Source organism: Eurosta solidaginis, chromosome 1 (genome assembly GCF_040869045.1).
Source record: "Eurosta solidaginis isolate ZX-2024a chromosome 1, ASM4086904v1, whole genome shotgun sequence".
NCBI lineage: Eukaryota > Metazoa > Arthropoda > Insecta > Diptera > Tephritidae > Eurosta > Eurosta solidaginis.
The window spans coordinates 242,670,069-242,683,496 of record NC_090319.1 but is presented as its reverse complement, the minus strand read 5'-3'; the positions used below and the strand labels follow the sequence as shown (position 1 = coordinate 242,683,496).

Sequence of the window (13,428 nt, the reverse complement as noted above, 5' to 3'; positions counted from 1 at the left end):
AAATGGGGTAGAAAATTTCGAAAAGTTTCTTATCTGAACAATCGGTTGTATGAGATATATACTATATATACAACCGATCTCTATGATTTTTTCAGACAACAATATATGCTATATACGCAAGCATTCGTTGAAATTTGAAGCCTCTAGCTCTTAAAATAGGGCAGTAATTACGAAAAGTTCCTTATCTGAACAATCGGTTGTATGGGATATATACTATATATACGACGGATCTCATCAATTTTTTCAGGCAACAATACGTGCAATATACGAAAGTATATGGTGAAGTTTGAAGCTTCAATCTGTTAAATTGGGTAAGATATTACAAAAATCCTCTTTTTCTGAAAAAATCGGTTGTATGGAGGATATATGCTATAGTGGTCTGATCCGGTCGGTTCCGACAAATGTCTAATCGGACACCCAAATACACCCGCTCACCAAATTTTATCAAGATATCTCAAAAATTGAGGGACTAGTTTGCATACAAACAGACAGACGGACAGACGGACAGACGGATATGGCTAAATCAACTCAGCTCTTCAACCTGATTATTTCGGTATACTTAATGGTGGGTCTATCTATTTTCCTTTAAGGACTTACAATTTTCGGTTTCGTGACGAAATTAATATACCATTTCATTTTCATGAAAGGTATAAAAATAGGTAGGTAATCTGTGTGAGGATGCAAAGCTTCACGTTTTTTGTGGTCTGCATGTAAAAAACTATGACTACGAATCACGTATTTCAAAAATATATGACGTAAACGTAACTATTTGATGAAATTTGATGAATTTTTAAGCTTCTAGCCGTAAAAAAGGGGCAAAAATGACAGCTTGTATGAAGTGTATAATATATATACCACCGATCTCTATAATTTTTTCAGACAACAATATATGCTATATCCGTAAGCATTTTGTGAAATTTGAAGCTTCTAGCTGTTAAAACGGGGCAGAAATTGCGCAAAGTTTCTTATCTGAACAATCGGTTGTATGAGATATATACTATATATACCACCGATCTCTATGATTTTTTCTGACAACAATATATGCTATATACGTAAGCAATCGGTGAAATTTGAAGCTTATAGCTATTAAAATGGGGTAGAAATTGCGAAAAGTTTCTTATCTGAACAATCGGTTGTATGAGATATATACTATATATACAACCGATCTCTATGATTTTTTCAGACAACAATATATGCTATATACGTAAGCAATCGGTGAAATTTGAAGCTTATAGCTGTTAAAATGGGGTAGAAATTGCGAAAAGTTTCTTATCTGAACAATCGGTTGTATGAGATATATACTATATATACAACCGATCTCTATGATTTTTTCAGACAACAATATATGCTATATACGTAAGTATTCGGTGAAATTTGATGCTTCTAGCTGTTAAAATGGGGCTAAAATTTGCCAAAAATATATATATATATACTATATATATATACTATATATACCACCATATATATACTATATATACCACCGATCTTTATGATTTTTTCAGACAACAATATATGCTATATACCTAAGCATTCGTTGAAATTTGAAGCCTCTAGCTCTTAAAATGGGGCAGTAATTATGAAAAGTTCCTTATCTGAACAATCGGTTGTGGGGGGATATATACTATATATACGACCGATCTCATCAATTTTTTCAGGCAACAATATGTGCAATATACGAAAGTATATGGTGAAGTTTGAAGCTTCAATCTGTTAAATTGGGTAAGATATTACAAAAATCTCTTTTTCTGAAAAATCGGTTGTATGGAGGATATTTGCTATAGTGGTCCGATCCGGTCGGTTCCGACAAATGTCTAATCGGACACCCAAATACACCCGCTCACTAAATTTTATCAAGATATCTCAAAAATTGAGGAACTAGTTTGCATACAAACAGACAGACGGACAGACGGATAGACGGACATGGCTAAATCAACTCAGCTCTTCAACCTGATTATTTCGGTATACTTAATGGTGGGTCTATGTGTTTTCCTTTAAGGACTTACAATTTTCGGTTTCATGACGAAATTAATATACCATTTCATTTTCATGAAAGGTATAATAAGGAATAGACTACACTCTCTAACACTGTTTTACACACAATGATCGGGCACACACACTTCGAGAAATAATTAATTAAAATTCCACTTTCTTTTTGGAACATTCCTTATAGTACTGTGCGATAGAAACACTCTGCAGTGTATATAATGTTCGGTTACACCCAAACTCAGACCCCCTTACTTGTCCCAATTAATAGTGTTCATGGATAACGAAGGCAATACTTCACGGAACAAATTTATTTGTACTGTTTTCATAGTTTTAGTTGACCTTCAACAAACGTACATATATTTAATAAGCATTAACTTTTAAGAAAAAATTTAAATAAAAACTAATGATCGCTACTAGGAACTCCTGTCGTGCATATGTGCAACTAGTGAAAGTCATTTAAGTATTTCTAAATTGAATGCCTTAAAATTAATAATCTCATATATATATAGAGCGAACAATTATTGCGTTATTGTCAAAAAGGCAATTAGGATTACAGAAAAAAATTTCAAAACAAAAGAATTGTCGTTAAAAGATATTAGTCCAAAATGCATGTACGGCGCATATTTAAAATGCCCTTCACGTTTATACACTGCTGAATGACATTTTAAAGTACTTATTACATAATGCGCTTCATGGCAAGTAGGCAGGTAGTCTCTAATAGCTGCGCATCCAAAGGCAAAACAGAAATGTGTATCAATTTACGTTCCATTTTTCAACGAATACAAATAAAATAGAAACTTAGCTCAAAATTTTTCTTAGCAAATTTCCAAACATGAATGTTAAAAATTTAAGCCCTAGTTTACATATAACGAGATTCTCATAGTTTTCGTACTAACTCCTAATCTTTAATTAAATAACTAGATTTCCCGATAATCGGTAATTTTGATCAAATTTTGAGGATGCCGATTTTTTTCTCATAGAAAAACTACCTAGTGTGAACGCTAATTAAAAGCAGGAAATAAAAAAGAAGCGTGAAAATTTGACAGATAGTAATCTAGTTCCTAAGGATGGAACATACATATGTAAACGCGTAGATAATTTATTGAGGATTTATTGTAGATAAGTGCATGTGTAAACGGCTCTTGTCATAAAGATTTACTTTTTATGAAAAAATTTTCTTCAAAAATTTTTATTTATAGTCCAACTGCAAAATGTATTTTTTAGTTCTAGATAACGTTATAGTGCCCATTTACACAAAACAGCCGTTAAATTAAGTTGATCTCTACCACCTATACACAACTTTTCTTTTTATGATAATAAATGTCTCAGAAATGAACCAAAAAAAGATATTCATTATGGGTCTACCACGTTATCCCCAAAATCAAAATCCCCAAACTTATAATCCCCGACACAAAATCCCCATTTTATGTGTGAAATAAACTCAAATTAGGTTTAAAATCGCCGCGGCCAAAAAAGGCTAATAATCCATACCAACTTCCTGCATAGGCGGCCTTCGGCCGCGCTTATAAAAAATAACCTGGGCTACGCCATGCCAAGTCCGGGCGTGTGGTATAACCGTGTCTACCGCCACGGTGATGTCCTTCTGCGTAGTACACGCTTGTTCGAATTAGAGCGACTAGCAGTCCTATATATGGATAAGTAAAAATATGTATTGCCAAAACGTGAATATATAGTTATATATACATAAATATGAATGAAAGAGGAAAGAGATATTGCTATTTTTTACTCGGTCATGATGTTTATCATAGCACTGGGATTTTGTGTTTGGGGATTTTGATTTTGGGGATTTTGATTTTGGAGATTTTGATTTTGGGATTTTGAATTTGGGGATTATGTGTTTGGGTATTTTTTTTCTTTGGGGATTTTGTGTTTGGGTATTTTTTCTTTTTTTTTTTTGGATTTCGTGGCACTACCATTCATTATGGCAGCATGCAGGAACCTCCACCGGTTTATTGAAATTTTTACAATAACTGCAATTGATCTCTAGCTGAAGCATAGCTATATATACTGAGCCGTTGTTATACCTACTTTTATTGCGAATATTAAGTTTTCCGGGCAGAACATATTAAATAATGTTCTAAAAATAAGCCGTGACAAACTTCACTCGAATTGGATAACTCTTAGAACTACCACGTTGCACTTGAAAATTTTTAAAACCGTATGCACTCGCACAATTAGATGATGAAGGTAAGAATAAGTAAGTTTATTGGGTCTGAGATTTGTGAGTTTTTGATTGATGTTTTGTACAGTATCGATATAACTTTGATATTTTTTAACTGATTTGTCGTGGCTGAATACTATTGTAACACTTCAACCAACGTAGGAGTGTGGCTTCGAATCCCACTCCCGGGAGAAAAGCCTTTGAGGAGATTTACAAGGTAAAATCGAAGCAGCTGTCGCCTTGTCCGTCCTGATGTAACGTTATTTAAATTTTTCCCAAATTATTAAATAAATTAAAAATTGCTTCAAATAAATGTTTTCATACATTTTAAAAGCAATGAGGGAAATCCCCCGAGATGATGTATTGAGATATATCGAATCAAGTATTCTTGATTAAAAAAAGAAAAAATTTCTTCAAATTAATGAAAAGCTTTATACAGAAATAAGACATTCTTGCTCATTACATTGAAGGTTTCCTCATTTTATACAACATTTTTTTAGGAAATGTTTTTCCCAATTTTATGTAAGTTTTTGTTTTTTTTTTTTGAGTGTACTTGCTACTTATTAAGGTATTTTGAAACATACTTAATTTTCGAATTTCAATTTTGTTCTACTTCCCGCATAAACACACGAATATCTTCAAAACTTGTCTGACTGAAAACTATTATGTAGCGGGATGTAAGGGCCAAAGAAGATCTTTAATCGGGTGAAAATCGGATTTCGCATTTCCATACAAAACACGAGATATTTTTGATAGTACGAAAATGGCATTTTCTTATACATATTTCAATAGTCGATAACTTCGCGACATCTCAGACCCAGTACACTTTTATTTATTTTTACTTTCACATTTTAATTCTCTGAGTTTTCTCACGTAATAAACGAACAATTAAATGTTTATCAATTATTTTATATAAACCGTTGCACCCTGAATGCATATATGGATTTAAAATTTTTTAAATGCAACGTGACAATTCGAAAGAGTAACCAATTCGGCTGAAATTTTTCAGATCTTATTTCTCAATTATAATTTATTATACATATTCTCCCCGGGAAAACAACTATAGCATACATTTTTCTTCAGAGAACTAACTGGTGATAAGTTTTTGTGATGCTCTTAGAAATAAAAATATGAAAAAGTACAACTATTCATCCTCACTCGCAGTCACCAACTTTTCGAATATCTCTCGTTCATTGAATTGACCATTATAAAAAAGCAAAACGCTTCCTAGATTGTGCTTATAAAATCGTTTCATAACTATAGCACTATGTTCGATAATTACTCTCTAAGTGAGTCCAAAACGAAAGCTCTCGGGGGTGCCAAAACGAAAGCTCTCGGATCGTGAAAGGCGAAAAATAATAACAAACGCCAGCAAATCCTCGCTGAGCCGTTCAAAATTGGCGACACTCGTGAGGACAATCGTAAGCAAATCAACAATTTGGAGGGTTCTCCAGGAAGCTCTAAATATTTGCCGCCAAAAATTGAAGATTGCTCCTTTTTTTAAAAAAGCGACATAAGAATGCTCGCATTGAGTTAGCCAAGTACATACGAAAATGGACTGGTCTCAAGTAGGGAAGTTAAATTGCTTCTTTTTTTTCTGAACACTTATTTACATATGTCTCGCCTTTTAATGCAGGTTATATTTTCAGATGAGAAAAAATGGAACTTAGATGGAGAGATTTGGGGAAGGATCCCCAAATTTTTTCAAAGATAAATTTTGGGTCGTTGATGGTTTGGGGAGCATTTACAGGCGACGCCGTACTAGAGCTGCAGTTTGTGAGCTCAAAAATGAAGAGTTCACATTATGTTAATGTACTTCAATGCAGTATTCTTCTCTTTTTACGAGCAAATAGAGAAAAACTGTGGACTTTTCAGCAGAAGAATGCACCCATACATATCAGTCGAGACAAAAAATTTTGTTTTAAATATATAGTTATATATAGTTATAGTTTTGGATTGGGCAACTTGTTCGCCCGACCTAAATCCCATGGAGAAAATATCGGGATTATTAGCCCGTAGAGTCTATGCCGAAAACCACCAATACAGCTCCACAATTCTTTAAATGTGCTACAGTTGTGAAACGATTTCCTATACCCAATAAGGGCACTATTTTGCTTATGTATGATATCAACATTAAAGGAAGTAGTAATTCGAAAAATCAGTTGCTGAAACGAAAGAGGATAAACAGCTGTACTTTCCACATTTTTTTTCTATTGCGTTTCCCAAAAATTTCTCAGCTGTTAGTTCTCTAAGGAAACATGTGTGTTATAGTTATGAGACGCACTTTATGTACATATATGTACATTTGGTAGAGTGGGCGAAGGCCCCCGTAAGAAATAACTTCTTTCACTATATGTGACCTGGAATCATGAAAGGGATCTATTGTGCCAAAACAAGTTTTCGAGAAAAACGCGTTTAAAATTTTTGTTTAGCTTGACTCTGTGTAGCGGCCGGCCGTTGTCAAGGAATTTTGTAATTAAAATTTCAGTAACTTCCCGATAAGCTACAAGCTTGGCGGTATGTATTTTCGCACAAAAGGTTTTTATTAGCAGAGTACAATATAAATATTTGTTAGCAATTCGATGTTATTAGTCTTCTTCAACCCGCGTCAAGTTTTTAGTTCCATTTCACGAAACACAAAAATATAGGTTAGGTTTTCTTTTTTTGTTTCGGCCTTTGTGCACTAACTAAAGGCGAATCCATTTAGAAAAATATTTTCTAAAGAATTCGAATGTTACTTTTTTCGGGATTTGAACCTCGGACTTTCGGCTTCAAAATTTGACTTAAATATAACATATGATGACTACCTTAATAAGTTTACTAAACGCGTAGTAAGTATATATATATATATATATATATATTATATTTTTATTTTATCCTTATACATATGAATACCTGCAATTGAAATTCAAGTCGCCGTAATTTTTTTGCTTCAAAAGCAAGCATGCTATCACTTAATGTCTGTCGGTTTGGAATCTAGTATGTGTTCTTTGCCCAGTAGCCAATCTACAGTACATCATAAAAACTGTGTTCCTAGTATGTCACATAAAGTCCTGTCAAGCCAAGAAGGACTGGTAAATCAACCACAAACCAGATTTTCACTTTGCGCCAAAAAACAGTGAAAAAGGTAATGGTACATGTCCATTTTCATTGATTTTGTATCCATCTTCGATACATGAAAGAGCTACCTGTATACCGTTTGGTTTGAACTTGGTTCTCCCGCAAAACGTATACGCCTCTTCAATATGACGTTGAGTAACCTTTCCAGCTCTGTCGCAATAGGGAAGGACCTCCCTGAGCAGTTCGAAACTATGCGTAGTTTCAGACAAGATGTCTCCCCATAGTGCAACAGCTGCTTAACTTAACCTCTCTGGGCCAATATTTTACAAGAGCATACAACTACTGCCAAAAGCCTTAAAAGTGTTTGAAAATATGAATTTGGAGGATCAAGCAACGAGTCCACGCATTTGAGTCTTCGCAACTATTCCTCTGTTTGCAGCCATAATAGCCATAATCCCGCCGCAAATATCCTGAGCCAGATAAATAGTTCTTCATGTAAATGCAACAACAACCATTTGAGCCAGAAAAATGCAGATAGAAGTCTGGTTCAATTTGTGAGCCAGATAATTTGTTAGTCTTTAGTTTGGTAATGCTGCCTTTAATAAACCTACTTTTTCAAAAAGACATATAGCTGCTTGGGCTTAAGCCGTATGTGTTAAATGAAACACAACGGCGACATCACCACTCATATGTACAAATATATCACGCACTCTGCTTCTCAAGTCTCCCGATGATCCAGAGCACTCCCGTGGGAATTGAGCGTGATACGGAGCTAGAAAACTCGCTGGATGATAGCTAATATCGAAACAGTAAAGGACTTTGTTTATTTGCGTACCCGTATCAATACAAATAACAGGGAAATCCATGTGGACAATTGTTCTTAGCCACAAGTGCTTCTTTTGACTTTAGAATTTTACTTCTAAGCCAAATTTCTGTGTCAGGCGTTTTCAGAGTTCCGATGGTTATAGCCAGTTAATGGCTAGCTTCCGGTTACTTCCTTAAACGTTTTTTCTAATATCTTGAAAAGGTGAACTAGGTCCTAGTTAGATTGTTACCAGCAATTGCTGAGTACAACTGCATAAAAAATCTCATAGTTGAGTATTGAGATTGTTTATCGTTGCATGTCTAATGCCAGCCAATTCTATGTTGCCAAAGTACAATTTATGCAATATTTAACTAAGATCATTTTGCATTTTCCTTTTAGAAAGGCATAGAAAATATTCATATAACAGAAAGTACAGCGATTTCAAACCGTCTGTCGAAAAGATGACAACAGGCTTCCCACTGTTTAGAGAAAGTGAAATTTTTATTTGCTTTATAGTGCAGTGCTCTAATCTATTGTGTGTTTAATTCTCAGACCTTTTCTGGATACAAAACGGGAAAGTCACACCTGCAATGCTTGTATTATGATATGATGCATATATATATGCACTTGTACGTACATAACTACAGGTAGCGAATGTAGGCGTGAAAATTTTAATTCACGACAAAAAGTGATGGATTGACTGTTTACTAACATTTTCACTTGTTGATTTTATCCTTTCTTGTTTAGGTTGGCAAAGCGATTTGTTATGCAGTAGTTGTTTAAGTATAGCTAACTGCAACTAAGGCGATGATGATTCAGTCTATAACCTGACCATGATTCAATTCAATAAGGATGCCTCATCTCTACAGGAAAATCTGCGCGTTGTTTTTGTGTGCTGTGGGAAAATAATGCGCCAAATTATATGAATTAACTAATATAATAACAAAAGCGGCGTCAAACTATTTATTTTTGATGTATATTGGAACGATTTTCCGTCATCCCTTGTCAAATTTGGTATCGAGACAAACCGGTTTCGGCGTTGTGCCGGCACCATGTTACAAACTGTCCAAATATTTAAAAACGATACTAAAAGATACTCTGGAGCTAAGGAACGACTATGCAATAGCTAACACAACAGAACTAATAGAGAAACTTGAGACCGTAGAACTAACAAAGAACAGCAAATTGATATCTTTTGACATAAAATATTTATACCCATCCATACCACTATCGGAGACTTTGGACATAGTTAGCTCAACAATAGTTCATAATACATAAAACAAAGTGAAAAGTATGCAAATCACAAATATGCTAAGAACCACTTTACGTCAAAACTATTTTCAATTCATCAATAAAATATATAGACAAACAAACGGTCTTGGAATGGGAAGCCCCACGTCAGGCATTCTTATGGAAGTGTTCATGCAAAATCTGGAAGGAAAGTACATACGGGAGCTGAAGTCTAAATTAGGCGTGTAATTTTATGCTAGATAAGTGGATGACATAATATGCGTTTTAACTACTAATAACGAAGAGCTTGTACTGGAGTACCTCAACAAGCAGCACGGAAATATAAAATTTAAAATGGAAATTATCTAGACCTCACGATAAATATTGATAAAGTTGCCAAAGGATTTAACTATGACATATATAGAAAGCCAACGGCCACCGACACAATAATACATAATACCTCAAGTCACCCCCAACAGCATAAAAAAGCATTAGTAGATAAGCTCAGAAGGACTCATGGTGAACCAAAAAGAAATAATGAAAAGGAAAATAATAACACCTCGACGACTATGACATATACTGGAAAGGCAACATATAAATTGGCAAACTTCTTTAAAAAATACCACATTAACACAGCGTTCAAAACATCGAACAATCTAGGGCGAAAACTAAGAACTAACACTAACTTAGAGGATCCGTTTAGCAGCCACGGCGTATACAAGCTTGCCTGCGGATGCCAACATAGTTACATAGGACAAACAGGACGGAAAATAAGAACAAGGTTCAGACAGCACATTAGAGATTGCAACAAAAAAACACGGAATCCAAACATTATACCAGAGTCTAACTTTGCGAATCACATGGTCAAAAATTAATGTTCCCCAGCAAACATCAGTAAAACAGTTAGGGTTCTTCACATACAAGCAAAAGGCCGACGTCTCAATGTACTCGAAAACTGGAAATCTACAAAACGAACAGTAAACGAACAGATAAACACAATTTCTGACACAATATTCGAGCATTTAAAACTTGTTTACAAGAAACAAAGTGATCACAGATGTACAACAGACAAACACACAACAACAAATAAATACAAAGCAATTAACGCACCAAAACAACAAACCCACAAAGAAGGTCAAACGACTAAAATTACGGACTTTTACCTGCCTCAGTCAGCCACACAAATCGATCAGTAAAACCCACCCTTGGTTCTGAATGAGCACACAGCACATACACCTAACTAAATATACACAAGCATCAATTTTGACAATACCTGTTCATGTACCTACGAACTATAAATACAGGACAAATGACAACAACAGATCAGAACGAAAATCGGCACTGATAATGGCACAACGCCGAAACTGGTTTGTCTCGAAACCAAATTTGACAAGGGATGACGGAAAATCGTTCCAATATACATCATTTATCCACCCTGCCGGAAAATCAACAAAACAAAATAAGTATTTATTTTTATTTATATGGTGAGTGGGTGCGCTAATCGAAATCTATGTTATATACATAGTATTTCAGAAAGTTTTCGAAACTACCTCTTTTTAATACTTTAAGCTAACGAATAGACTTGCCCTTGATCATATCTCCAATGCTAATAACGCTAGGGGAGTCAAACCAAAAGGATGCTTTTCGTCATTTCGAAAGATAAATAAGTTATATATATAAATATGTTTTTCTTAATTTTAGGAACCCCTTTTTGATAAATTTAATAACAAAGAAAAATACCAACTTCATGATCCAAGTAAGTTACAACCACGAATAACATATATCGTCGAAGTCGTAAATGCTGCTATCTCTATTTTTCATTGAAACGTCTTTTTGACACTAATGGAGTGGGGACGATTTCTGCCCATGGCTGTAAAAGAAAAGTGTATGTTTAATGTCCATAATAGCTAAAAATTATTAAAACTAAAATGAACGAACTTCATAAAATTTATTAAAAGCTGCTAACTCCATATATTTCTTCAACATTTTTTTAAGCTTCAACGTTTTCATTCAATTAAGTATTTTCGTTCTACTGTAAACTTCTGGAAGGATTTAGAGTTGCCTTGATATGTGCTATCACTCTGGAAAAATGTTGGAGGGAAAATTTTAGTTAGATAATATATACCGATGCGAATTTGAATTCTGAGGGAAAAAAATATTCTAACATATATTTTGTTCGTGATCATGACTTACAGAGTTCGAGTAAAAGAAATATTTTTGCTAATTGATATTTCATATAAAAAAAATTATTCGAAACATTAAAAAATATATTGATATGTCATCCGAACTACCGAATACCTTGCCTTGATTTTACTCCTTTAGCTTGGTTAGTTTCCGAGATATACTTTTTTGAATGAAAGTTACTCACGAGCTTACTTTGCTTAATATCTGCAGGTTAAAGGGAAAGTCGGTCCCATTGAAAAGGTTTATAAGTAGGATATGTAGCAGCACGCACATAAACAGCCACGCTCACCTGATAAAACGCTTGTTCTTGTTCGTTTTTTTGTGGATGCTATTTGGCACTGTTGTACTTTTTAGGTCCAAGAAAAGTGTAGTAGCTGCTAACGAAAACTGCGCAAAATTTTTATTGTAAAATTACAAAGAAATATCCTTATTTACTTTCAAACGAGCACTTAATAACATCTCTCTTTAAAATCCCTATCTTTTGGACAATTTTAATTAACAAATTGTGATACTTTATTACCGGGGACGATTGCTAAAACACGAGGGGGAGGTATTAATAGACGCGTTTTTTGCTTCGCTTCCAATAATTCGAATACTTTTTCGCCTTTGGGCTATTGATAACAGGACAAAACGCGTCTTTTCATTTCTCTTTCCAAATTTTTGGACAGGTTATTGCAGTCGACCTCGGTTTCAAACTGTCTTTCTCGGAGAACATTTGAACGGGTAGAAAAACTTAGCACCCATGTTTTTATTCTTAATACTGGCATAACTACCTACGCGTCCTCAGATACCCCAATTCAAAACTTTTGTATAATTTTCTGTAGGACCCATATATGTGCAGTACAGTTTCATACTAAATTCGTTCAAAAAAATGTATCAGCACAGCAACCCATATCTGATATTCCGCTCCTTTTTTTTGTTTCCCTGCGTCGCTTCCACGACAGCAACCCCGGCAGGTTCTACTGAGTTCCACAATAGTTTGACACTGACCGAAGTATCAAACGGCAGTGTTTTAGAAAGAGAAAGGAATTGTTTCCTTCTCATACATATCATACTTGTAAACCTGTACTATGGTCTGTCCCTAAAAGTGCACGTACATATAGAGTTTGTTCACCCTAAAAATTCTGCTATACCCTTAGGTGAAATTACTTTATCAAACATTCTTTAAAGAAAATTTTGGTTAACAGAGCTCACTGACATCTTAAGATTGCCGCTGTAACTCTTTTCAGCATTGCGTTGTTTTGATTGCTCATGGGTGCCCCCGACTGATTCTCGAGCAACTGCTTTCATTTCAATCCTTTTATATTTTTTGAATTATTATTACCACAATGTCGCACATTTTTATCGCACCTTTGTAAACACGTAACAGTGCCAACATTCACTGCAGCCGTCTCTTTTTGCAACTGTGCACTTTTCCACTGCAACAACATCGATAACTTGAGTCTTTTATTGCCATTCTATGGACTTAACTTTCTGTCTTTGCGTCTTTACAATTTTCCGTCTGTCTGCTGGTTGGTTCGTTTGTGATGTTGTATGTATGTATCTGGGACATACATTTGCTTTAGTAAAGTTTGGTTGTTTGATTGTTTGTAGATTTGCGAAGTTGCATTACGACATTGCTTTGTTTCGTGCAACAGTCGTGAGCAACTTGTTTACACGTATAGCGAAATAAAGATGTTAAACGTTTTGCTGATTCGTGTTTTATGAACTCAATTTCAATTTATAATCTCTGTCACTCACTCACTCATTCTTCAATTATTCAAGAAATCGCAATTGAATTGCTGGATGAGCAACTATATTTTAAATTTATCCTGAGAGAGGATAACAGCCGCTTGCATTTGGTAAATATTCCACGAGTTTTTAATGCGACAGATACTATTTTGGCACACGTTGGCTGCATTACAGATTTAATGTGATTTCCACTAAGAGCCTTCCCAGTTCATTTTCGAAACATTTTTTTAAACATATGATGTGATATGGT

At 34.6% G+C, this 13,428-nt stretch overlaps 1 protein-coding gene and 1 pseudogene across 7 annotated transcripts in view; both read right to left on the bottom strand.

Annotated features, from left to right (window-relative positions):
* Positions 1–13,428, bottom strand: part of Antp (Antennapedia) — a 971,420-nt gene that overhangs the window by 490,547 nt on the left and 467,445 nt on the right. For 6 of the 7 annotated variants that reach the window (XM_067760255.1, XM_067760264.1, XM_067760256.1 and 3 more), the window contains one exon: positions 11,008–11,133. The gene's annotated coding sequence lies outside the window, so the exon portion shown is untranslated. Of the gene's footprint in view, positions 1–11,007; positions 11,134–13,428 lie in introns of those variants that run through there. The other variant, XM_067760263.1, reaches the window with a different exon arrangement.
* LOC137240252 (jerky protein homolog-like) overlaps positions 1–13,428 on the bottom strand; it is a 155,539-nt pseudogene that overhangs the window by 53,678 nt on the left and 88,433 nt on the right.